The 26,614-nt window shown below is 36.5% G+C and overlaps 1 non-coding gene and 1 pseudogene across 1 annotated transcript; one reads left to right on the top strand and one right to left on the bottom strand.

The window, feature by feature from the left end:
- Positions 1-4,793: 4,793 nt before the first annotated feature.
- On the bottom strand, positions 4,794-4,901 carry LOC122314546. Its single transcript, XR_006243767.1, has one exon. It is a non-coding gene; the product is annotated as a small nucleolar RNA R71 (small nucleolar RNA).
- Positions 4,902-15,227: 10,326 nt separating this feature from the next.
- LOC122312651 lies at positions 15,228-26,379 on the top strand (annotated as a pseudogene).
- Positions 26,380-26,614: the final 235 nt, after the last annotated feature.

Genomic DNA, 26,614 nt, shown 5'->3' with positions numbered 1-26,614 from the left:
GGAAATCGATTTCACCTAATTCTTCACTATGCTTTTCTCATCCAGCTAATTTCATTTAATTCTTTTCGTCTATTAGCAAATCTCTAATTCATCCAAAAGCCTCTTTCGATAGTCAATTGGAAATGACTCTTGTTTATCAATTCACACAAGAATATGCAAATTAAATAATCAAGAAAGCAATAAGATCAATGATTTAATTACTATATAGGTTCATACAAGTCTTTCGATCTCTATATTTACCTATACTGAAATATTCAAGATCTACCCTATGATTCCCTCTTTCGATAGCAAATCACAAGATTAAATATCATCTAATCAATAGCCAGTTAATTAGAAGCAATAAACTCAGAATAAATCAGATAAACAAAGAGAGAATTGCCTTAAATTAGCATAGACAATCAAGCATAGTTCGGAAATAGGTTACATCATTTTCCTAGAATAAATAAAATTTAGCTCATGCTAGAAATGGAATTCAACATAAATGAATTCACCATAATTGTTCTGAGAATATTGGAAGAAAATAAACACTGAAAAATACTCCTCGCAGCCGCAACTCGTTTTCAAAAACTCAAGGAAATGATTCAATGCTTTTCTCCCGTCTGTGCTCGTGTATGATTCCAACGTACGTGCAATATATGGAATTCCCTCTCCAAAACAGATGAATTGAATCCTTCTAGCTGTGTTTTTCTGTCCCAAAAAGTGTTCTTCAATCAACAGGTACGGCCATAGAGTGAAAAATCAATTTTATATGGTGTGACGGCGGAAGACCCTAGATCTGTCAAAATATGATGTTCGCTCGAGCGGGGTGTCGAGCGCACATCAAGCGTTCGACTCTGCCTGGTTTTGCTCAAGCATCCTATCAAGCGCACATCGAGTGTTCGACTCTACCTAATTTTGCTCGAGCAACCAATGTCTCCGCTCGAGCAATCTTTGTTTTCCAGCAACCCGCTCGAGCTCATTGTCGAGCGGCAGTCGAGCGTTTGAATATGCTTGAATTTGCTCGAGCGGCTGAAAGCCTCCGCTCGAGCGATCTTGTAAAATTTGCAATACGAAATTTTGCAAGTCATCACCCTAGATGGTGCAAATTTTGGCCGCTCTCAAATAAGGAAGTTAGCCACCATATGATGGTGAACATGAAACCCAAAAGATAGAATAATTTGGCAGCCCTAGGAAATTCGAATTTCTGCAGTTTTTTTTTTTTTTTGTGCAACCCTATAACAATGAATCTTTAGAATTAACGATACAATAAATAAAGATAGAATCAGACCTGATTGGAAACCTGGCTCTGGATACCAAATGATATGAACCCGGGGGAAGAGAATCCCTTGAACCCACAATCAATTTGAAAACTTACCCAAGAACACCAAACTCAGGTCTATGGATGGAGAATTTAGACCCGTTGAGATCCCATTTCAAGAACCTAAATTATATTAAAATCTAGACCCAATGAAATCCTATCTCAAGAACCCAAATTACAAGGAGGAACGCCACAAAGGTTGTGATTTACCTTTGATAAGTTCAAACGTTCAATCAAGAACAAGAGGAGTAAACTCAACTCATAACGAAAATTCAATAAAAAATGTCTTACCCTCTCAAATGAGGCTACAAGTGGTTTAAATAAAATCCCCAAAACCCGAAGTGAGCCGCAGTACTATAGCATGAACAGTGCCTGGACTACGGTACTCCTAAAACCCTAGTTTACTTTAAATAATAACTTTCCAAATATGCCCTTGGCCAAAATACAAGGCCTTCCCAAAAACCCTAGCTCATTAGAAATAAGACATGTGTGGGTTGACATCCTCAAGCCCACTTATTCTAAACTAATAAAATAAGCTCTTTTAATAAAATAAATAAGTCCAAAGCCTTCAATAACAATAAGCCCAAGTCGTGTCTTTTGTAGTGTATCACGTGGATGAAAACTAGATCTCCTCCTCTCAAGCCCATCTTGAATGTTGGGCTCTTGCTAAACACGTCTCAAGTGGATTTCACCAATCCTTGCATAGCTTTCTTCATCTTCCTAGCTCTTGATCTTGTAATTGCCCATTCTGAAATTTGCAAAGGATCTTTACGACTTGGTCCACCTTGGGGCCCATCAAATCCCTTGTCCTAGCATTTGGAGTCTTGATAAAACTTTTTGACTCTTTTCCTTGAAAACACTTCTGAAAACTCTCCTGGAAACACTTCTCCCAAATGCATGTGACATGAAATTTAAGACACATGTTCTTGTACTTGACATATGACACATGAAATGCCGGACATGAAATAACCAAGCATAACATGTTCGATTCATGGCATGATAACATAGAACACATGAGACATCAAAATATATACATAGAACTATGAAACTAAGTCTTGGCCGAAATATATAGGTGCAAAAACATGAAAAATCATCACTTAATCATGCTCCAAACTTTAAACATATTACTTAGAAATCAAAGCTTAACAGAGCAAAGCATGAAATAATAGCATTTGGTTAAAATCCGAAACCTCTAACACATGGTATAGTCGAATCATCAAGGATCACAAACTAACACCATTCTTGCCATTTTCATTTTAAACTGAATCATACCATTCATTCCATATTCATATTCCAAGTTCAGGTAAGCATATTCAAGCAGATAAACAAGAAATCACCATCAAAACAACAATAACAATAAAAGGATTTACACAAATATATGCGAGTATGAACCAAGAGCAAGTTGAGTGTATACTTACAAAATTCCTCGTAAAGAAACGAATAGTAAGCTGTAAATCGAAGTGTAACTAGTTAGAATGAGGGTTCCAAAAACCCCTAATCTGTGATTCTTGAGTGTGTGGGGTTTTGATGAGTGTGCGAAAGTGCACTCTAAATACCCTATTATTGGACCCAAATGCTAAAATGTGAATAGAAATCATAGGAATTAATGTGTATTCTTTAAATTGAATTTCTATTTACGTTGGGATACCCTTAAGCAGTTTTTTTATGTTTAATTTCAGAGTTTATAAAAGAGCAAGTCAAGCCCAGTCAAATTCAAAAGAGGACATTCATGGGGTTTGAGAGCAATTTGGAAGAAAAGAAAAAGAAAAAAATCACAAAATGAAACCACAAGAAGTCCAAGTCCAAAATTCGCTAGGAGACAGTCTGGACATACTTTAGTCTTTTAACTATATCTTTTTACTCACATATCAGATTGATGCAATTCTTGATGCATTGGAAATCTATCTTAAAGGGATATAACTTTGTCTCTAATAAGGATTTCCAAATTCGAACTCCTAAAGGTCGTACGTGGCTGCCAAGATAAGTCTTAAAATTTAGGCGATTTTTTTATGTGGAAATTAAGAGGACATTAGGGTTTCTTTCCTACCCTATATAAGTATATCATTAGTATGAAATGGGGAGGAAGAGGCATAAGAGGCAGATCTGAAGAGAGGAGAAAATCACTTCCATGGCCACCGTTCGCTTCAGTTTTCTCTAGAGATTTTTGTTGTCCAGTATATTTATGGGTAACTAAATTCTCAAGTAGGGTTAGGGATGAACTTGCACATTAGATGGTATTTCTAATTTATTTTTGATTCATGTATTTGATTTTCAATTGCTAAAACTCTTTTGTTTTATCATTCTCAATTCATCGTTGATGTTTTCTTCTCCGAATAATAATAGAATTTATTATGTTTATGGATTCAGTCATGCTTTTTCTATTGAATGGATTAGGTCTTTGATTATGTTTGGATCAATTATTTATCTATATTGATTTAGTTTTTTGCTGCAATATTGCTCCTTGAGTATATTGTCATTTTTGGATTTTCTCAATAGGGGTAGTAATTTATGTATTTTAAAAGTGGTGAATGATTTTTCAAAGGGTTAAATTTGATTTAATTTTGGTTTATAAATCTATACCTTTCGATTGGAAATTTCGTAAATTGAGTTCCTAATTGAGTTATCCAATGAATTAAGAATAATTAAAATACCGGATTTGTGCAAGGGATTCCCGATGCTCTACTGTTTGTCAAATTTGATTATCTTTTACGTTAATCACACTGCTTCACTTAAATTTACATTTAAAATTAATCTCTGTTCTCCATTACTTATTTAATATTTTTCTTTAGTTTCTTTGTTCCTCTTGCTTTTCTTTTAATTTGTCTCCCTGTGGAATCGACACCCCAAAGCTGTGCTATAACAACCGCATTATTCTTTGGGCGTAATAAAATTTTGGCGTAGTTGCCGGGGAGACGGTAGAAGAATTGTGAGATAGTTTTTCTTTTCAACAGTTCGGTAACTTCGTTCCCTATTTTAGCTTGCTTCAATTTTTTTTTTTTCGTTTTCTTTTTGTAGTTTTTTTTAGTGTTGCATTTTTCTCTACCTTGCATGCACAGGTATAGAGATGCCTTGGATCGATTTGCTTGTAGACCTGTGTTAGGGTTAGAGTTTAATTTTTCTGATCATTTGTTTGATAATTCTTCTAATTCTGAGAAAATGAGTGAACACGAAGATCAACCCACTAGGACCCTTCAGGATTACCTCCACCCTTCACGCACAGCTACACCATCATGCATCATGCTTCCAGCTAATATTCGCCAATTGGATTTTAAAACATGGATGATACAGTTACTCCCTACTTTTCATGGCTTGGAAAATGAAAATCCATATGTGCACATTAGGGAGTTTGAGGAAGTAGTGGCAACTTTTCATAGTCAAAATGCATCTGATGACATTGTGAGACTTAAGTTCTTTCCTTTCTCTCTGAAGGATAGAGCTAAGAGTTGGCTATACTCATTGAGACCATGATCTATTGGGTTGTCTTTAATAAGACCAATGCTTTAAAAAGGCAAATCTCCACCTTTGTCCAAAAGGACAATGAGACTTTCTATCAATCTTGGGAGAGATTTAAGGAGCTATTGAGTATGTGTCCTCACCATGGGTATGAGAATTGGCGCTTAGTGAGCTATTTTTATGAGGGACTTATACCTAGAGAGCATCAATTTGTGGAGATGATATGTAATGGTGAGTTCTTACAGAAAGATCCTGATGAGGTCATAGAATACCTCAATGAGCTTGCTGAAAAAGCTCACACTTGGATTGGACCTAGTGCTACTGGGAGCACAAATAGGTCACGACCTGCAGGAAACCTAAATGGTGGTGGAATTTACCATCTCAGGGAAGAAGATAACCTAAAGGCTAAGGTTGAGATGCTTACTAGGGAGCTAGCGGTGTTGAAAAATAAAGACTTAAATCCAACACACGTGGCTAATCATGCAGAATCTTTTAGACTATGTCTTGTGTGTGGCGGGGTAGATCACCTTGCCCAAGAGTGTCCCACATTTGCTGAGATGAGAGGGATGTATGAGGAACAATGTAATGCCTTAGGTATGTACATAAAGCCTGTTGCACCTTTCTCTAATACCTACAATCCTGAGTGGCATAATCACCCCAATTTTAGTTGGAAATCTGAAAACCAGCTGCCTGCATAACCCTCTAGATCATATCCTGCACATTCATTTTCTAGGAGCCCCTTAGAAGATACTTTACATGCTTTTATTGAGGTAAAGAGTAAAACTAATAAAAAGTTTGAATCTTTGATTATGCAGGTTGTTGAAGAAAACAAGAAGATAAGGAGTCATATATCCAAGATAATGAGCTCCTTGAGTGTGAATGAGTGTGGCAAGTTTCCTTCCCAAGCTCAATCTTCACCCCAAGGTCATTACATGGCACAAAAAAATTTGAAAGAGGTCAATGCCATTGTGACAAGAAGTGGTAAGTCCTTACACATCCAAACAACTGATAAATCAAAGGATGGTGAAGAAGAACATAGCAATGATAGTATCGAGTTCCCCAAGGATGCCGAGGTAATCAAGAGTCCAGTGAAGGTACTATTTCCTCAAACTTTAAAATCTGGTATGCGAACTTTGGATCCTAGTAATGAAATCTTGGAGAACCTCAGTCAGGTAAAGATTAACCTTCCTCTTTTGCATGTTATTAAACAAGTTCCCACTTACGCAAAAGCTCTTAAAGATTTGTGTACAGTTAAGAGGAAGCACCATGTAAAGAAGACAGCATTTCTGACAGAGCAAGTTAGTGCTCTAATTAAGCAGCGAATTCCTCCTAAGTACAAGGATCCTGGTTGTCCAACCATTGCATATAATATTGGGAATCATGAGTTTGGGCAAGCCTTGCTAGATCTAGGAGCTAGTGTTAATTTGATGCCTTATTCCATTTATTTGCAGCTTGGTTTGGGTGAAATTATGCCTACTTCTATCGTGCTTCAGTTGGCTGATCGTTCAGTTAAGAAACCGAGAGGGATAGTTGAGGATGTTTTGATTCAAATTGACAAGTTTTATTATCCTGTTGATTTCTTAATTTTGGACACTCAATCAGTTGTTGAGTCTAACTCTAAAGTTCCTCTCATATTAGGTAGACCTTTCCTTGCTATGGCTAATGCACTTATAAATTGCAGGAATGGATTGATGAAGCTATCTTTTGGAAACATGACCATGGAGGTCAACATTTTCCATATTGAGAAATAGCCAACAGATGACGAGTGCCACCAAACCTATAGGATTGACTCACTCATAGACAAGGGAGTTCACACAACTGATGATTTTGATCCCCTTACATATTTCCTTGTGAATTCTGAGTTTAATACATCTGTTAGTGATTCATCTGATGTTATTGATATTTGTGCTATTTTTGATGAAACTTAGGATTATGGTACACAGATTTGGCAACAGAAATTTAAGGAGTTGCCTAGGAGTTGCCTAAGAAATGTGGAAAACAGATTCGTGTAAGTATGAAAGCACCAAGAGTTAAATTGAAACATTTGCCTAAGTCTAAAGTCTATAAGGTAAAAATGAAAACGTTTCATGATAAAAATATTCTTAGGAAGAGGTTTAAACCTAATGACCGAATATACTTATATGATTTTGGATTTCACAAGTACCAAGGAAAACTTCGGTCTAGGTGTACTGACCCTCTTGTAGTGAGGAATGTTTTTGTAAATGGGGCGGTAGAAATAGAAGATCTTAAGGATGGTCGGATCTTTAAAGTAAATGGTCAACGCCTTAAAGTATTAATTGATAGGCAAGTTCTGGAAGTGGAAGACATTCCACTTGTGGATCCAGTCTATCAACCTTGACCACACCACCAAGACATTCCACTTGTGGATCCAGTCTTTCTTTTCCTTTTTGTTTGCTGTTGTTTTCTTTTCTTTTCTTTTTATTGTAGGATAATTTCATTTTGTCATTTCAGGTTACCATCTTTGGTGCTTAGCGAGCTACCATCGTCACTCATCAGGTGTATTCTACCATTTTCAATTACTTCTCATTCAATTTTGATTCTTAAACATTGAGGACAATGTTTCATTTAAGTTGGGGGGTGGTGGTGCAAATTCAGTATTTAAAATGCTTGTTGGAACTTTGTGGCCTATTTTCATGTGTCAATTTTTTTTTAATTTGCATCACACGTGCATCATTTTCACATGTGTACTCATTCTCATTTATAGCCATCTTCGTGAATTCACCAAACCCACCATAATCTTTTTTGCTGAAGCATTCACAGAACCCTTAATGCACTTATCCAAGTTTTGTGGTAAGATGGTGGTTTGACACATGTAGCTAGAGAACTCTTTTACTTAAGTATTCATGTGAGTTTGGAGAGGATTGAGAGTATACAAATGCAGTAAATTGTGATAAGCGTTCATTGATCTGTTAAATTGGGCACTTCTTTTGAGAATATCATTACATGGTTTGTGGTACAATGGTGGATATACTTGGGATATGACGAAGGTCAACTTAGGATTAACGTTTGAGCCTTTCAAGTTATCCTTTCCATCATAGACCCCTAGTAGCCAACTTTGAGCCAATAAACACATGTAACTTTTTCTTTTCATATGCCCATATCATCCATGCCTCTCCACATTGGAGTATAACCTATACACGGATTTTCTTACCCTTTTTACTTCCAAGTGTATACTAGGGGTGTAATTTGTATTTTCTTTCTTTAATTTTATCATTTTCAAATTAAAAAAAAAAACGAAGAAGACGACAGAAAAAAGAGAAGAGTACAAGTTGCAAAGTGTTCAATTGAGTGAGTGCAAAAAAAAAAAAAAAAGAAAAAAAAAGTTGGTAGAGATGGAAAGAATGCAAAAGTGGCATGTGTTTGTCCATAAAATTGTTGAAAAAAAAAAGAGGAAGAAGAAGGAAAATCATTATTATTTGATGATATGAAAAGTTGGAGAGTACATCAAGTAAGAAGTGTGGCCTATTGAGATATTTAATAAAATTTCTTTTGTATGTAGTTGGAAGTTCTTGAATTCCTTTCATCCTTTTTTCTCATATAGCCCCGAAACCAAGCCACATTACAACCTTTTGTGTTGACCATTTTGATCCTAAGTAAGCTGTTGGAAAGACTGGTGGAAATCACATTTGTTAGTGTTCCTATCATAAGATCAATGTTTGCTTGTTGCTTATACATAATTGCCTAATTTTCCATGAGAGTGTGTATACACCCATTGTTAACTCCATAGAGAGAGCCCTTACACGAAATACTATTATACCCGTGAGTTATAGAGTTGAACCTTTTGCTTGAGACGTTCTTGATGTTGCATGTGTCAAGGTTAGTAGTAAGATGATTATGGCTTGGAGAACACACACACACTCTGTGGATTGCTATAGGTGGATTGATCTTGATGGGTTATTGGATTCCTTAGATTGTTTTGATATGTGAATTTGGAAAGTGTGACTTGATGGCCTTTATGTGTGATTTTCTTTGATCTCTTTCGTCGTTTTGATATGAAAATTGCTAGGGACTAGCAATGAGTAAGTTGGGGGTGTGATGAGTGTGCAAAAGTGCACTCTAAATACCCTATTATTGGACTAAAATGCTAAAATGTGAATAGAAATCATAGGAATTAATGTGTATTCTTTAAATTGAATTTCTATTTACGTTGGGATACTTCTAAGCAGTTTTTTTATGTTTAATTTCAGAGTTTATAAAAGAGCAAGTCAAGCCCAGTCAAATTCAAAAGAGGACATTCATGGGGTTTGAGAGTAATTTGGAAGAAAAGAAAAAGAAAAAAAATCACAAAATGAAACTACAAGAAGTCCAAGTCTGAAATTCGCTAGGAGACAGTCTGGACATACTTTAGTCTTTTGACTGTATCGTTTTACTCACATATTAGATTGATGCGATTCTTGATTCATTGGAAAGCTATCTTAAAGGGTTATAACTTTGTCTCGAATAAGGATTTCCAAATTCAAACTCCTGAATGCCGTATGTGGCTGCCAAGATAAGTCCTAAAATTTAGGCGATTTTTTTATGCGGAAATTAAGAGGACATTAGGGTTTCTTTCCTACCCTATATAAGTATATCATTAGGATGAAATGGGGAGGAAGAGGCACAAGAGGCAGATCTGAAGAGAGGAGAAAATCACTTCCATGGCCACCGTTCGCTTAAGTTTTCTCTAGAGATTTTTGTTGTCCAGTATATTTATGGGTAACTAAATTTTCAAGTAGGGTTAGGGATGAACTTGCACATTAGATGGTATTTCTAATTTATTTTTGATTCATGTATTTGATTTTCAATTGCTAAAACTCTTTTGTTTTATCATTCTCAATTCATCGTTGATGTTTTCTTCTCCGAATAATCATAGAATTTATTATGTTTATAGATTCAGTCATGCTTTTTCTATCGAATGGATTAGTTCTTTGATTATGTTTGGATCAATTATTTATCTATATTGATTTAGTTTTTTGCTACAATATCGCTCCCTGAGTACATTGTCGTCTTTGGATTTTCTCAATAGGGGTAGTAATTTACATATTTTAAAAGTGGTGAATGATTTTTCAAAGGGTTAAATTTGATTTAATTTTGGTTTATAAATCTATACCTTTCAATTGGGAATTTCAGAAATTGAGTTTCTAATTGAGTTATCCAATGAATTAAGAATAATTAAAACGCTGGATTTGTGCAAGGGATTCCCGACGCTCTACTGTTTGTCAAATTTGAGTATTTTTTTCGTTAATCACATTGCTTCACTTAAATTTACATTTAAAATTAATCATTGTTCTCCATTACTTATTTAATATTTTTCTTTAGTTTCTTTGTTCCTCTTGCTTTTCTTTTAATTTGTCTCCATGTGGAATCGACACCCCAAAGCTGTGCTACAACTGCCGCATTATTCTTTGGGCATAATCAGGTTTCTAGGGTTACTACTAGGGCTGAAACAAAACCAGACCATTCGACGCCCCCAATTCCCACGTATGGACACTTGGGGATGATGACAACACAGATCATCATCCTATCGCCAAGTGCCAAGTGTGGGTACATGCAACAAGCGTACAACAAAAACATGCAGCGGATAATAAAAGTCTTATAACTAAGTACCAGAATTTTTGTTTAATACAAACCTGTTTAAAACATACATAATAAAATATTACAAGTCTCAAATATTGTTTCAAACCACATTACAAGCCATAAAAACTGATAGAGATAATTTTTAAACATCAAAGACTTCAAGTCAAAACTCTGGCGGAGCCGCCTCCTCGGGCTTAGCCTCCTCCTCTTCCTCTACATCTGCATCAAAGTTTATGGTACCAAATTGGTGCCACGGGTAAGTAAAGATCCATAGGCCACAAGATAAAAACATATTAAACTCAACAATATGCATGAAAGAATGCTAAATGCACATATCCCATAAATTCACATTTTTCCACGCACGCCAAAAATTTCATTTTGGTCCAAAACATATCCTTTAAACAAATCCTTACCATTATCACAGATAATGGCCCAAATCAAGAAACCACCATTTTTTCAGAAAATAGATCACAATAACATCAAACAAAACCTCACCATTTTCCCAGAAAATGGCCCGTATCCAAGATCCAAAATTCGTTCCAATTTATTGCGTGCACCATGATCTCCCCTAGGGATCATCAGCACACTCTGGCTCCTGTGCCACACTGTGACACCTAAACGAGCGATGCCCAGTCTCGCGCCCAGCGTGTACCTAACCAGGCCATCCTCTAGTCCCCGTCAGCCTAGGAACCACGGAGTCGGCACGACAACGTTACCGTATCGTGCGATCCGGTCGTCGCTGGGCGACAACCCAGGGGATGTCACTCAGTATTATCCACTCCCGAGTGACCAGAGGAGCTTCACCAAGATAATACCCCATCCCGGCTTGGGGTCGTGATACACACGCACCCGAAAATCCATTTACACATATAAAACCCATTTTTTCTCAATTTAATACATGCACATAAATGCACCGTGCAATGCACACTTCAAGATACAATTTATCTAACAAATCACAATATCAACAACAACCAACCAAACAACTCCGTCCTCAAATCCATCCAACTCCCGACTCCTCGGGCTTAGTCCAGAATAACTAACCAGTCAATGAATTTATTGTAAAAGTAATAGTATATTTAAATCTAAATTAGAATTTGGAAAAATACTTACAGCGCTATATGATAATTTTCGAAGGATCAAGGAGCTACAAACGGTGGAGAAAAAGCAACGTAACAGTGTAAAATACACTGTGGTCGTGGGTTGTAAAATACCCACTTTCGAACAGAAACAAACCAAGACTTGGGATTGATAGGGAATAGCCTATAGGTGTTTATGAAGCTAATGGAAGTGAGAGTTGGCGGTGAGTGGCGGTGGAAATGGCAGTGGAAGTGAAAAATGGCAAAAACAAGGATGAGCTTGTGGGAGCTGCTCCGGCAACGGATCGGAGCTGGAAATGGGTGGTTTAGGATGGAAAGAGGTAGGTGATAAAATGGTGAAGAGATGGTGGCTGGAGGTGGAACGACGGTGGCGGAAGAGCACAAAAACTGTGCGACTTGGAGGAGCTCGTGGTGGCTAACGGTGGCTCGGATGGAGGTGAAATTTGGTGGGAAGGTGCGCCGGCTAGAGGGGAAGATTTTTGGGTGGGTGGTGTCAACCACGTCACTGGTGAGCGGCGGTTCTGGGCGGTGGAAGGAAAAAGGGTGGAAATGGAGGAGAGAGAATGTCGCACACAGGAGAAGAACCGAAGAAGAAAGAAGAAGAAAAAAAAGAAAGAAAAAGGAAAGAAAAAGAGAAAGAAAAAGAAAAGAGAAAAAGAAAAAGAGAAAAAGAAAAGATGGGGAAAAGAAATAAGGTCCAATCCTCACCTCTGGAGTCCAGAAACTGATTCGATGAAAACAATTTTAAAAGCTATAATATAAAGCTAAAATATAATAAATAACTAGTAAAAACTAACTAAATTTTAAATAAAAAAAAAAACTAAAATAAATTACACAGCAATTTAAAATCAAAACGATAATTAATATTAAGAAAGCTCCACAAAAGAAATATTACAACTAAATAAATCCAATTAAAATACAATAATTTAAAATAAAAGAACTAATATTTTAATTAAATTAAAATACTCCTTCAGTGAAAATACACGTAAAAACGGGATGTCACATTTTGAGTCAAGAAACCTCTTATTTTCCTCGTGTTCTTATTCATATCTCAAAATAGAGTGAAAAAGAAAGTGGTTGGCTGAATAGATGGAGGATTCTGCCCTCAACCATTCGGCTTAGACCATTTCTGGGGAACCCTAGTTGGTTTCCCATGAATAAGTGTTGAAATCGTGTGTGCTTCACCATATTCAAACCCTTTAGAGATCCCCATCTCTTCTTCAAGTTTAAAATGTGTTGTGTGTAAAGAAAATCAAGGAAAATCGAGTCCTTACCATGTCTTCTCCTTGCTAATGTTGAAAATCCCTCCTTGAGTAAAGCTTCCCTTGTTTGGTTGGAAAGAAAGTGTGAGAAAGTGGAGAAAATCTGTGAGAAAGTGGAGAAAATCTCCAAGTGGTCATGTAAGAGAGTGTGGAGAGGGTGAGAGAATGAAAAAAATCCGAAAATGGCAAAAGAGGAAGACCTCAGGCGTGTAGCTCCTCCCCCTTTAAATAGAGCTCTCTAACAAAATTCCATTGGTTGCTAGTAACCCTTTGCATGAAGGACAAGTGGCATAGATTATGCATGTGGGACAAGTGGCGCCTTAGCTGATGCATGTGGGGCAAGTGGCATAATTCTCTTGCCAAAATTTGAAATCCTAAGAGGCTCCTTGGGCATGCCCCTCCAAATGGTCTAGATTCAATGAATCTCTAGGGCAAAATTGCCATTTGATAAATCCTAACCCTAGACTTGTGCATGCTTGCCAAGTGGCATGTAGGATGTGGGTGTGTGTTCCCCACATCCTTCCCTTTTCCCATGTGTCGTTTCCTTTTTCCCATGCATGTCTTTTCCTTTTCCCATGCATGTCTTTTTCTTTTCCCTAAGCAAGAAGCTTCTTCTTCCTATGCATGTTCCCTAGGTGGCTCTCGCACTTCCTTATGCTTCTAAAAACATACAAAACATGACATGTGGCAATGTGGTAGTTGAAACACTAGGGGTACAAGGGTAATTTTTGTGCATCTCTTCATCTTTTCTTCTAGAATCTCATTGCATGGTTGACACATGGCAAAAACTGAAGATATCTTGAGTGTAAGCTAAGAAATTCGAAATCCCCTTATGTCCTCAAGAGTTTCCCCATGCAAAACACCTAGAAAATCCACTTTTATCTTCCCTAGGCTCATTTTCCAAGACATTTACTTTGGAACTCAAATTTTAGCCAAAAGATGAGGTGTAGGCATGCAAGCCATCCCTTGGCTTCCCCACACTTTTCTCTCTCCCCCTTAGTCCACTATCATGACTAGATACATAATGCTTCACATGTATGACACATAGTACTAGTGGCAAGAGTTTGAGTCATGGGCTTAGGTTTCCTTATAAGGACCGAAATTCACAAGGCTCTCTAGGGCTAGCTTCACTTGGGCGCATGTTGCACAACCTAAATTATAAGGTCGTCCCTTCAAATAAATACTAAAGCCTATAAAATACATTAGCAACAAAAATAACCTATGAACCATACTTAGCCATGCTTGGGTTATCACATGGGGTTACCGAAACCATGTCCCCTAATTTTCTCATCCATTTTTACAGTCGGGTTCAATGTATCTAGATGTGAGGTGTGCATGTGAGACATGTGGCATGTGGGTAGGTGAAATGGCATGTGCCATAGGTGAGTGCCAAACCCTACCTCCTTTTTCATCTCCTTAACTTCTTCTAGAAACCTTCAAGCATGTTTGACAAGTGTCACACTTGCTACTTTTCTAGGTTCCAAATGATGAGTTCTTTTCTAAAATAACCAAAAACTTATTCCCAATGCCAAGTGGCGCATCCTCCTTATCCAATGGGTTAACTTGGGCCTTCCAAGGCCAAAATCCTTAAGAGCCCAATTCCATGGGCCTAAATCTTCTATTTCCCCCCTATGGGCTCTTTAACTTAGAACTCCAAGATCCAATCCAACAACTAAAAATAGAAAATGGCTTAAAGAAATCCTCCCACACTTAGCCAAATAATCTATAAACAGATAATATCCAAAAGAAATACGAATAGAGTCTCTCATCAAAATCCGAGATGTCACAATTATGATATGAACAAGAACCCGAGCTCAAATGATATGAACATGTGTTAAGTATTTAAAAGATGAAAATTCGTTTTATGAAAGAGTCCATGTTGCACATGTCAAAGTTTTACGTCAAAGTACATGTCCATGCATTTGTTTGTAGTTTGATTTTATATACTTGTGATATCTATGGTATGTTGACTATTTACTTACTGAGATTTCTCAAAATATCATTGTTGTAATTTCCACTATTATTCCCCTACACGGAATGGTAGAAGTTGTGACAGGAGCCTAGGAAGATAGTAATGGGGAAGCACAAGAGACCAGTTCCCCAGATCCCTAGCGAGACTCCATAGAGATGCAAGGCCTCTTAGAAGCCATCTATTTCTGAGAGGTTGGAAGCTATCGATCGATTTATCACTGAGGTGTTGCAACTTTTTGAGCAATTGAGGAGGATTTTGAATCAGGATAAGGCCAAGTAGGATCGGCCTTATTGAAGGACTTTGGTCATGGGGACCCTCTTGATGGATGTTTGTCTTAATGATAGATTTTGGATGTGTGATACTCTACATATTTTGGGAGTCTTTTGGAAAAAGTTAACTATTTTGGAAGTGCATTTGCTAGTAAAAGTTTTTGGGATATTTGCACTAGGTTGGTACCATGCATTTATTATTTTTCCACCGTGCTTAAATTTGGTTATTCTGGATATATCCAAATTGAGATTGCTCCTGAAGATCAAGAAAAGACCACTTTTACATGTCCATTTGGTACCTTTGCATATCGAAGGATGCCATTCGGACTCTGTAATGCTCCTGCTACATTTCAACGATGCATGATGAGTATATTCAGTGACATGGTAGAGCGTTTCGTTGAAATATTCATGGATAATTTTTCTATTTTTGGTGATTCATTTGATGAATGTTTGACTCATTTGGAAAGAGTGCTGATTAGATGCAAAGAAAAGAATTTGATTTTAAACTGGGAGAAGTGTCATTTCATGGTCACTCAAGGGATTGTTCTTGGTCACATTGTTTCTTCCCAAGGTTTTGAAGTGGACAAGGCCAAAATTGAATTAATTTCTAAATTGCCCATCCCAAAGAACATCAGGGATATCAGATCTTTTCTAGGTCATGCAGGTTTTTACAGGAGGTTCATCAAAGGCTTCAGCACAATTTCTAGACCTTTGTGCAATTTATTGTCAAAGGAAAACTCTTTTGTGTGGACTTATGATTGTGAGTTAGCTTTTACAAAGCTAAAAGGTATGTTGATCTCAGCCCCAATTATGCGATCACCTGATTGAAATTTATCATTTGAGATTATGTATGATGCTAGTGATTATGCTGTTGGAGCTGTGTTGGGTCAACGTAAGGACAAAAAGCCTTGTGTTATTTATTATGCAAGTAGAACTTTAAACAGTGCTCAAATGAATTATTCAACAACTGAAAAAGAGCTACTTGCAGTAATTTTTGCACTTGACAAATTTCGCTCTTATTTGATCGGATCTCAAATTGTCATCTTTACTGTTCATGCTGCGTTAAAGTACCTTTTAGCGAAAAATGATGCAAAGCCCAGGTTGCTTAGATGGATCCTTTTGCTGCAAGAATTTGATCTGATAATCAAAGATAAAAAAAGAGTTGAGAATGTTGTTGCTGATCATCTGTCTAGACTTGTTCTTTCAGATTCCATAGAGATAATTCCTATTAAAGACACATTTCCAGATGAGCAACTTTTTGGTATATCTCAAGTGCCATGGTACGCTAACATTGTTAATTTTCTTGCTACAGGTGAAATTCCTCACATTTGGACTCAACAAGATAAGAGGAAATTTTTTATGGAGGTAAGAAAATTCTTTTGGGATGATCCATATCTGTTCAAGTATTGCCTAGATCAGATAATTAGACGATGTGTTCCCAATAAAAAATTTCAAAGTGTGATATCTTTTTGTCACTCTGGGGCATGTGGTGGCCATTTTTCTGGAAAGAAAACTGCTTTTAAAATTTTGCAATGTGGTTTCTATTGGCCTACCATTTTCAAGGACACCCATGAATTTTGTAAAATTTGTGAGCGTTGTCAAAAGTTGGGAGGTATTACCCGCCGGAGTATGATGCCATTAAATCCAATTTTGGTTGTTGAAATATTTGATTGTTAGGGCATCGACTTCATGGGACCCTTCCCAGTTTCTTTTGGCAATCTCTACATTTTGGTAGCTGTGGATTATGTGTCCAAATGGATTGAAGTTGTTCCATGCAAAAACAATGATCACAAAGTGGTACTGAAATTTTTGAAAGAAAATATTTTATCAAGGTTTGGAACACCTCGAGCCATTATCAGTGATGGGGGCAAACATTTTTGTAATAAGCCTTTCGAGGCCTTAATGCGAAAATATGGTATTACTCATAAGGTTGCTACATCTTATCATCCACAAACAAGTGGCCAAGTTGAGGTATCTAACCGGGAGATCAAAAAATTTTTAGAAAAGACGGGTTAACCCAAGCCGCGAAGATTGGTCTTTATGACTAACCAACGCACTTTGGGCATACCGTACTACTTTTAAAACCCCGATTGGTATGTCTCCATATCGACTCATTTTTGGAAAGGCATGTCACTTACCTGTGGAATTGGAACACAAAGCTTATTGGGCAATCAAGCAATTTAATTTTAATGTGGATAAAGCTTGCTCTCTTCGTAAGTTTCAGCTTAATGAGTTGGAAGAAATCAGGAATGAAACTTACGAAAACTCTCGCATTGCCAAGGAGAGAATGAAAATTTTTCATGACAAAAATATTTTTTGAAAATCTTTTGAGCCTTCCCAAAAAGTTTTGTTGTATAATTCAAGGCTTCATTTGTTTTCTGGCAAGCTTCGATCCTGATAAATCGACCCCTTTGTTGTAAAAACTGTTTATCCTTTTGGAGCCATTGAGATAGAGAATCCAGAAAATGGTAATGTTTTTAAAGTTAATGGACAAAGGTTGAAACCATTTTTGGATGATTTCACTCCAGAGGTTGAGTCCACTACCCTGGAGGATCCTACTTATCAGAATTAATTTCTGATTTCTCATTGTATATACCGTATCTGTTTGTTTTGTTTTTCTTTCTTTTGCTTTTTGTGTTTTTAACTTTGACAGAAATCTACTCCGTATGTTCGCTCAAGTATCTCAGGTGAATTCTTTCCTCTTTGTTTAATCATTTTCGTCTCAATATATGTTCTAGAGTGTTTATCTTGCTCCAATTCATACCTGTATAGCATACATCATCGAACATTCAATTGTTGAACATTGAGGACAATGTCACATTTAGTTGGGGGGAGGGTTTTCTGTTGAAAATTTATTAGTACCTAAAAAAAATTTTTTTATTAGTACCTTAAAAAATAAATAAATAAATATATAAATAAATTTGTGAGGTACATTGAAACATAAATGATTAACACACACTTCTGGCATTTTTGTGAAATTTGAGTATCTTGGTGGAGTAGTTGAGTGGAATTATTTTGTGAAGATTTATTTTCAACTTTAAGCATAGAACATGACTTATGATGCATCATATTTTGTTGAGGAGTGACTTGAAACACCGGGATGGGATATTTACAAAAATGAGAATTAGTTTGATTTGTATAGAATGAAGGGCAAGTTTTGAAAGAACATTTTGCACATGCTTACACTTGTAGTGTTCCTCATTAATGTTCATTGATTTAAAACAGGAGAAGTAAACTGCAGGACTACCGAGCCTTATAAAAAAAAAATCATGTAATTTTTCCTGAATAAAGGGCTAGAAACAGTTACCCAAAACTTTGGGGGTTGAATGTTAAACCTTTAAACAAAGTTGGCGTGAAAACTGCTAGTCCCTTAGGTTTTGAGGTAGTTAGAATCAATAATGATTAATCTTAAGGTTCAAAAATCCTATGATAAATCATGCTTATTAGTGAGGAACACACACAAGTTTAGCCACACACACATATCTGAGTTCTAAGATATTTGCGCTATTGAGACTTTCCTTGTGGATACAACTCCTGGTGTTGAGTAGTCACGAATCGATTTTTTGTGAGAATTCAGAATTATGTTTGATTGTTTTTGTTTGAAGTTTGAGCTTTATGCAATGTTCATCTCAATTAATTTTCACGATTTTGCTCAAGGATTAGCAAAAAGCTAGTTGGAGGGTGTGATTGAGCTGAAAAATTGCATAGTTTAGCTATTTAAAACCAATGTATTTTAAATTTTTCGTGACACTATTATTGGTTTTAGATAGAAAAATGGTTAATAAGCATAAATACGAGTTGTGATTTTTAATTGATTGATATCATGTTTATGCTTAATTTTATAACTATGATTTAATGGGACAATATTTCCTCACATATATAGTCTATTTTTCTTTTAATTTATTTTTGAGTGTTATTTCTTTCTTTTTATTTTCAGCTTAAATAAAATTCAAATGGGATCCGGTTGGAACTTTTGATCAAAAGTGCATATTAATTGAGAGGAATGAAAAGAAAGAAGCGATGTACTTGGACAACTGAAAAGTATACAAAATGAAGAATCGGTGGTTATTTTCTTCATTTGATTATTTAAGATGCATGTGATCTTCATGGTTGAATGAAAATCACGGAGGCTTGAGAATTTTTGGTGGAGCAACATTAAAGTCATACAAAGGGGCTGAATTACGGCAAAAGTGAAAAGAGAAATGAATTTTCGGTAGAAGTGTGAATGTAATTGGGCGGCTGCTTGTTTGGCTTAACTTTCATCGGTTGGTGCAGCTAAATTTGATAGGCAAAGCAGAATAAAATAAATTTGGTGTCGGCTAGAATTAAGGTGAGGAACATGTGATTGATTGGAGGGATGCTTTTGAAGTGTGAAGACGTGCTTGAGTTTTCAACCAAGTGTGAGTCGGTTATTGAAGATGGAATTCGGCTGGGTTAATTTTATTGAAGATGGAATTCGGCTGGTTAATTTGATTGGAGGAAGGGCAGCACCAACTTGAGGCAAAGAAGAGCCGTGTGGGAGTTTTCAACAAGGGAGCCGTGTTGTTTTTTTTTTTTTTTTTTGTGCTGAAATCAGAAATTGAGGGGAGATGTCAGCTGTTTTAAACGAGAGACATCTAGACCTTCGGCTATTTATTGCTCGATTAAAGGAATTGTGATGAGAGGAGGACAGACTAGAAGGAGCTATATATATATTGCTGGACGTAAAGGAAGAGGGTAGCAATCGGTGGGTGAGGATTTGAGGGGTTGGTTACGTAAGAGATAGAAGGGAGTTGAGGTGTGTTGGTCATGAGTAGAGAGGGAGAGAAGAGAACCAGTCGGTGGGTGCAAGAGTTGAGAGAAAAGTGTAGGAATCGGTTTAAGGTGAGAAGAGAAAGAATTAAGAGAGGTCGGTTGGAATTTTCTGGGGTTGAAAAGAAATACGTGGAGTTAATTAATTGGTTGGGATTTATCTTGGTTGATGGTAGAAGGAAGGAATCGGTTGGAGAGAGGGAGAATGAGACGTGGGAAGAAACATAGAGAGAATTATGTAAAGGTGATTAGCTGGAGTTAAAGGGAGACGGCTGGAATTATTTTTTCTTGGAAGTGTGTAGTCGGTTTGATGTAAGTGAGGTGGACTTTTCTAAGAGTAAAGACCCATTGAATCCATCGGTCCTAAGCAAGCAAAAAGAGAGAAAAGTCATGATGGCCAGACCATTAGTCGGTGAGGATTTATTTTTCTTGATGAAGGAGGAAGTCGGTGTTTGAGTTTAACTTGGAGTTGATGTGATTGGAGTTTTATTTGGCTCCTTTATGTTTTTGTTTTTTGTTTGGCATCTGGTGGGGCTGCAGCTTCTTCTTGATGAATTTCTTTTAGTTTCAATTTCTGTTTTATGCATTTTAGTAACTTCGTGAGCTTTATTCTTTCGACGTTGACTAGATTCTAAATTTTGTTGTTTCTAAATTGTTGCCTAGTATTTCTTGTATTTCATTTTAGTTTTCTAATGAATAATATTTATATGATTTCTATAGCACTTATAATAAATATGATTGGCTAAATTTTCATACAAGGTTAGAGGTGAAGTTTAATGATTTAAATATTATTTTCAGATCCACATAAAATTTATTCTGCAAGCTTGATCGATTGAAGGATTTTATTATTGGATATTTTGATTATCTATATACTCGTCTTGATTCATTGTGATTTTCGAATACAGTGAATGCTTGAGGAATCCCTGTGGTATTCAAATAGATTTGTAAATGTTTTAATTATCAATTGTTCATGCTCAATCATAAGCGACTATTTTTCTTGATCTTAAATACTAAATCTTCCAATTAAACGGAATCATTATTCTAGTTTAATTGAAGTAAATCGATTGGAAACAATATCATAAATTATTAAACGGATCCTCGAAACCTTAGTCTTTCTCCATATTAATTCATTTTATCATTTTAGTTTGATTCAGTTATTTTATCAGTCTTCATCTGATTGCACGTTTCTTTTAGTAATTTCATTTCATTGTCTGAATTTATTTCCTTTATCACAAAAGTCAATCCCTGTGGATTCGATCCTGTAAGATACTACAGCACCTGTATACTTGCAGGTAAAACCGCACTAAATTTTTGGTTCATTAATTTGAGTCAGAATTTAGGCGCAACAACAGACTCTCTTTATTTCTTCAAGACCAAGTGATACATTGTGTGTAAGGGTGCAGGTGCTATCATGGTTCAGAAAATCAAAACAAAATGCAATGGATTGCAGGTGAGGTCATGCTAAATGTCGTTGGGTAGGGGTCTTCAAAGGCTGGTCTGTTTACATCACCTCTTTGTCCTATCTCCATATGGATTTTTTTTGCAGGTATTATGGCTCCTATGAATGTATTTTTCAGGTGGTGGAAGGTGGAGGGATTGGCTACCAAGTGATCTTTTAAGAGATTGTCATGGAAGGGCGTGAAATGGAGGTGGTTGCCTAGTGGCACCTTGTGCCAATGCCATTGGTTTTTGCATTTCTTTTGAGGAAACATTGGTCAACAAGCTCGTGAGTGCTTGAGAAACCTCTTAGGGAGTTGAGGGAACGGGTGGTGGCATGTGGAGGGGGCTCAAGGAAGAGGAGCAGAAAATTCATGAAGTCACAGAGGTCATTCAGTTGGGTCACAACTACACCTCCTATGGGAATAGTTGGATTTTGGTTTGGTATCTTGGAGTGATTTATCCCAATGCAAAGTTTGAACCTTGAGTGATGTGGTGAGGTGTGAATAGTGAAATTTCCCTGGAAAATCTAGTGGAAGTGGCGTGGGCTAGGGGCTAGTTTGATTAAGTGCACATGGTGGTGCACCTAGGTGCCGATTGGTGGTTATTTGGGCATTAACATGGCTTGGTTCCAATTGACATGTGTTGGGTCAATCCTAAGTTTCTAGGTTGGTCCATCAACATTTCAAATTAGTAATAGAAACCAAAATTTTCAGATCATAAATGTAAAGAAAATATTTTTAAGAAAACCATGCAAAAATCAAGATTTGAGGTTACTAATAATATGTGAGATGAATAGTGCTTCTTAACTCAAGTTCGAAGCTTCACCATGGTTGGGAGGGAACCCTAGGGGCGTGTGGTTCATCTTTGGCTTAAGGTAAACCAATGGTATGGTCTATGTGGGTCTCATTTGAAAGATTAAAATGAAAGACAAGGCTTTTGAGCTTAATAGGTTGGGCTTGTTGGACCATTTGTGCAAGTCTTGGATGAGGGCTTTGGTGTAGGTTATTATATAGACCTCATATCCAGATTTTTGGGGCTTATCTATGGACTTAAAGGCCTACTAAGTTGGATCCCAATCTTAGGTCTTTCTTAGGTTGGGCCAATTGCCTTTACAGTCATTAAGTTAGGCCCAATGGTTTCATGCACATCACATATTGGGCCTAATTTCTAAGGTTCTTCAAGAAAGGCCTAGAACCTTATAACTCCCAAATTGGCCTAAGGCTTTTAACTTCGATTCTAAGCCCATCTCATCCTTAGTGAATGAGGGCCCAAAATAAAACACTCTTGGGCTATACTCCTACATCCATCCAACACTTAGCCATTAAGCTTAGCCCATTAATATGCCATGTGTCATATCAATATTGGCCTCTTGGTAGTCATCCTCAAAATATTGATATTAAATTCTTCCAATAATTCTAACTAAGCCCAATGTGTGAATCTCATGCCATCTTAAACTCTAAAAATAAAATAAAATAAAATAATCACATCTTAAACTAGTTCGGATGTAGGATCCTGCTAGAAATCCAATAGTGGAATTTCTATAAGCTTTAGGAACATCATTAAAACCCTGTAAGTTTTCATGAATCGGCTAATTACATAGGTTTTAATCTGTCAGCATAGTCAGTGTTATCACTCACTATGGTGCCAGAAGTACGATTTTATTTATTTGAGGTAATTAGAAGTGTCAGAATGTGTTATAGTTTATGCCAATTGACACATTTGATTATTTAGGAATTAATAGCGGAATAATCTCATTTTCAATTTTTGGACAGTACACTTATTCATAAATGTGTTTTTGTTTCTTTATGGCTGTAATACCCTAGTCTTACTATGTGAGTCTTTACGTCATTTTATTTTATTCCTTAAGTTAAATATGTTCATGTAAAGATTTTTATTATTTTATTTAGATGGGTGTGTTTTTACTTTTATGTGGGTTGTTAAAATAAATTAAGTACATGATTTTAAGGCCTTATAGTATTTTCTCCTTAAATCCTAAAATTTTATTATCTATGAAAGAGCACAAATGATTCCCACCATTGGATTGGTAATTGGAATAGTTATCTTCCTAAATCTAATCCTAACCCTCCATTTCTTTAAGCTTTTAATGATAAAAAATTTAACTAAGCCTTCTTCTCTTATGAACTGTCGGTCTATACATAACAAATGAAGAATTTCCTCCTCAAACCCATCGGTCTACACCTAATAGATGAAGAATTTTCTCTTCAAACCCATCGGTCTACACCTAATAGATGAAGAATTTCCTCTTCAAACCCATCGGTCTACACCTAATAGATGAAGAATTTTCTCTTCAAACCCATCGGTCTACACCTAATAGATGAACCCCTTTAAACCCATCGGTCTACACCTAATAGATGAAGAATTTCCTCTTCAAACCTATCGGTCTACACCTAACAAATGAACCCCTTCAAACCCATCGGTCTACACCTAACAAATGAAGAACAAGTCTTCTTCATCTCCCTTTCCATGCTAGCCAATGCCACTTCCCTCTTTTCTTCTCCTCTTCAAGAAATCAAACTCCTCTCATTTTTTTCAAGCTTTGGACCTTCACTTCACCTCTTGAAAGAATCTAGGAGCTTAAGGTAAATTGTTTAATATGATTTTATGTGATTTTGGAAGCTGACTAAATTGTTTAGTTTTTGTTTTGATGTTATGTTTTATATATATACATATATGCTCTGTTTTAAGGGATTAAGTATTTATATGAGGATGTTTTGATGTTATGTTTTGTATATCTACATATATGCTCTGTTTTAAGGGATTAATTATATATATAGGGCTGTTTTGATGTTGTGTTTTGTATATATATATATAATTATGTTCTGTTTTAAGTGATTAAATTCATATATGGAGCTGTTTTGATGTTATGTTAACTAAATTAACTATCTTCTTATGTTACTCTTGTAAGAATTTGTCGAGAGGGTAGTTATTTGAAGTAATATTAAGGGTAGAAAACGATGTTAGATTTATAATTTTTTTAGCCATCGTTAAAAAGGGGATCTGAAGGATGTTGGATGAGTTTTAACACACTTGTTATTTATTGGATTAGGATTTTCTGAAGTTAAAGGGGTTGCAGCGGATCGAGGTAAGTAGCTATGACCATGCGCCCACGCCAAGTTCTCTCGTGGAAGAATATATCTCTATCTTTTTCCAAACGTTCCTCTAATTAAAGAATAAATGAGTTTATATTATGTACAAGCTTTTTTTTGGTAGCCCCTGTTAAGTATCCTATCGATTATAATTGATTGTATGTGTATATAATAATGCATGCATGTAGATCCTAAGTCATGAAATTTTTTATACATGCTTCTTGAAATAACTAAGATTTTATTTATATGTAAGCATGACATAAAATGCTATTTTTTCCAAAATAAAAGCATATTCATCGGACTAAGGAAGATATTGAAAATGTTGATTTCAAAGAAAGAAAATGAATGAATTAATGTATGAAAATATGTAATGGCCACATGAAAGGAAATGATATCAAAGAAATGGGCAGATTGCAATGCCGAGTAAGTAGTATTGGTAATGCACCCAGTGCTGCTCCCTGACAGAAAGGGGTTCCTAACCTGTGGCCACGGGTGGAATCCAGGTCCAATAGGACCACTAACCCCAACACACGGGGCGTAATAGTGTGTTGGCCACAAGAAAGTGAAAGATTAAATGAAGTGTATGCATGAAGATATGATATATAAGTATGTATGAAAATAAGAAATAAAGATTTTGCATGAAAATATGAAGTGAGTATATGCATGATAGTAAGAAGTAGGTGTATGCATGATGTTATAAAGAAAGTATATGTATGGAAGTATTGTCAGAATTAGTATTGGTTTATGGATGCATGTTTTCAAAAGAAAATACTATATGCTTATTAAGTTAACAGCATGGTGTACTGCTTGCTGAGTATTAGACTCACATTGTGTTTATGTTTCAAACGTCCAGGTACAGACGAATCTACTGAGGAGCTGAGTATTTCTGAGGAGGGAGGGGCCGATGTTTAGTAGTCCCTGGGTAGTTAGGTTTCTTTTTATGAAGATATATGCTTCTTATATTTTAATACTGGACCCCACACAGGATATTTTATTGAGTTAACTTCTAGACAAGATACCTTCGGGTATAAAGTATATAGTGGGGTAATGGAAACCCCTCCTGCTTTAAGTTAGTTTCCTTTTGTAAAGACTGAAGGGACTGAGTCCCTTTTTGTTTAAAATAGTTATGTTAAATAAATGGATGACGGACTCTGAGAGTTCTTTGTAAAAGAATGTAAAGGTATGTCTATTAGATGTTTCTTTCAGTTAGAAATTAGAATTTATGCGTGATGCGTTTGAATCGTCTCGCATTATCTTTTAAAAAAAATTAATAAAATAATAATAATACTAGTAACAATGTGGGAATTCATATGTAAATAAATTTACTGTTATAATAGGAAAAAGAATAGGTACGGGATCACGGTCTCGCTCTTGATAGGGTGGGGTTGTGACAAATCTTGGTATCAGAGCGAAGGTTAAGAAGTCCTGTAGACTTTAGGGGTAAACTAGGCTAAGGCCCTCTCTCTAAAGTATGCCAAGTTCCACAGCAGGTTCAAATGGTATTTCTTATTGCGTTATATGGATTTTGTAAAGAGATTTCAAGTTATGTATGCTACTTTGTATGAGTTTTTGCTAATGCTATTGTTATCCATGTTCTAGTATGGCAACGCAACACTACCTATAAACGTCGAGGGCGACCCAGTGTCCATAATCCTGAAGATCAACAAGAATCTCCTAGAGATTCAGAAAACCTTGTGGATGCGGCAACTCGCCTTATAGAGGCTTTCACTAATGGGCAAACCGCCATGCAAGTACAAGTCCCACATCTGACTGCTTTTGATTGCTTCTGCAAACAGCATCCTCTGTTGTTTGATGGCAACGGTATGGAATTAGATGTAGATAATTAGTTAGAGCGCTTGGAGAAAATTTTTAGTGTAATTAGCTGTACCGAGGAACAAAAGGTAGAATTTGCAGCATATAACTTGGCTGATGTGGCCAATGGGTGGTGGAAGGCCACTCGCAGATTTATTCAGCAGGAATTGGGTGAAGCTACCCCAATATCATGGAATAAATTTAAAGAGGCATTTAATGACCGGTTCTTTCCTGTATCCGTTCGAGAGGCCAAGGCCCAAGAGTTTGCTGACTTGAAACAAGGGACAATGACAGTGAGATAGTATGCATCAAAATTTGTGGAGTTGTCGAGATTTGCCCCACACTTGGTCCACACCGAGGCACTGAAGGCCAAGAAGTTTGAGCGAGGCCTAAACCCCAGAATTATGGACTCCCTTCTTGCATTGAAAATTAGGAAGTTCGCGAACTTGGAAGATAGAGCAGTGATACTTGAGGAGAATTTACGAGTCCGGGTAGGGGAATTCAATCAAAGGAAGAGGCCATTTTATGCCATGGAGC

This window comes from Carya illinoinensis, chromosome 6, assembly GCF_018687715.1.
Source record: "Carya illinoinensis cultivar Pawnee chromosome 6, C.illinoinensisPawnee_v1, whole genome shotgun sequence".
Taxonomy (NCBI): domain Eukaryota; kingdom Viridiplantae; phylum Streptophyta; class Magnoliopsida; order Fagales; family Juglandaceae; genus Carya; species Carya illinoinensis.
This window is presented reverse-complemented; position numbering and strand designations above follow the sequence as displayed.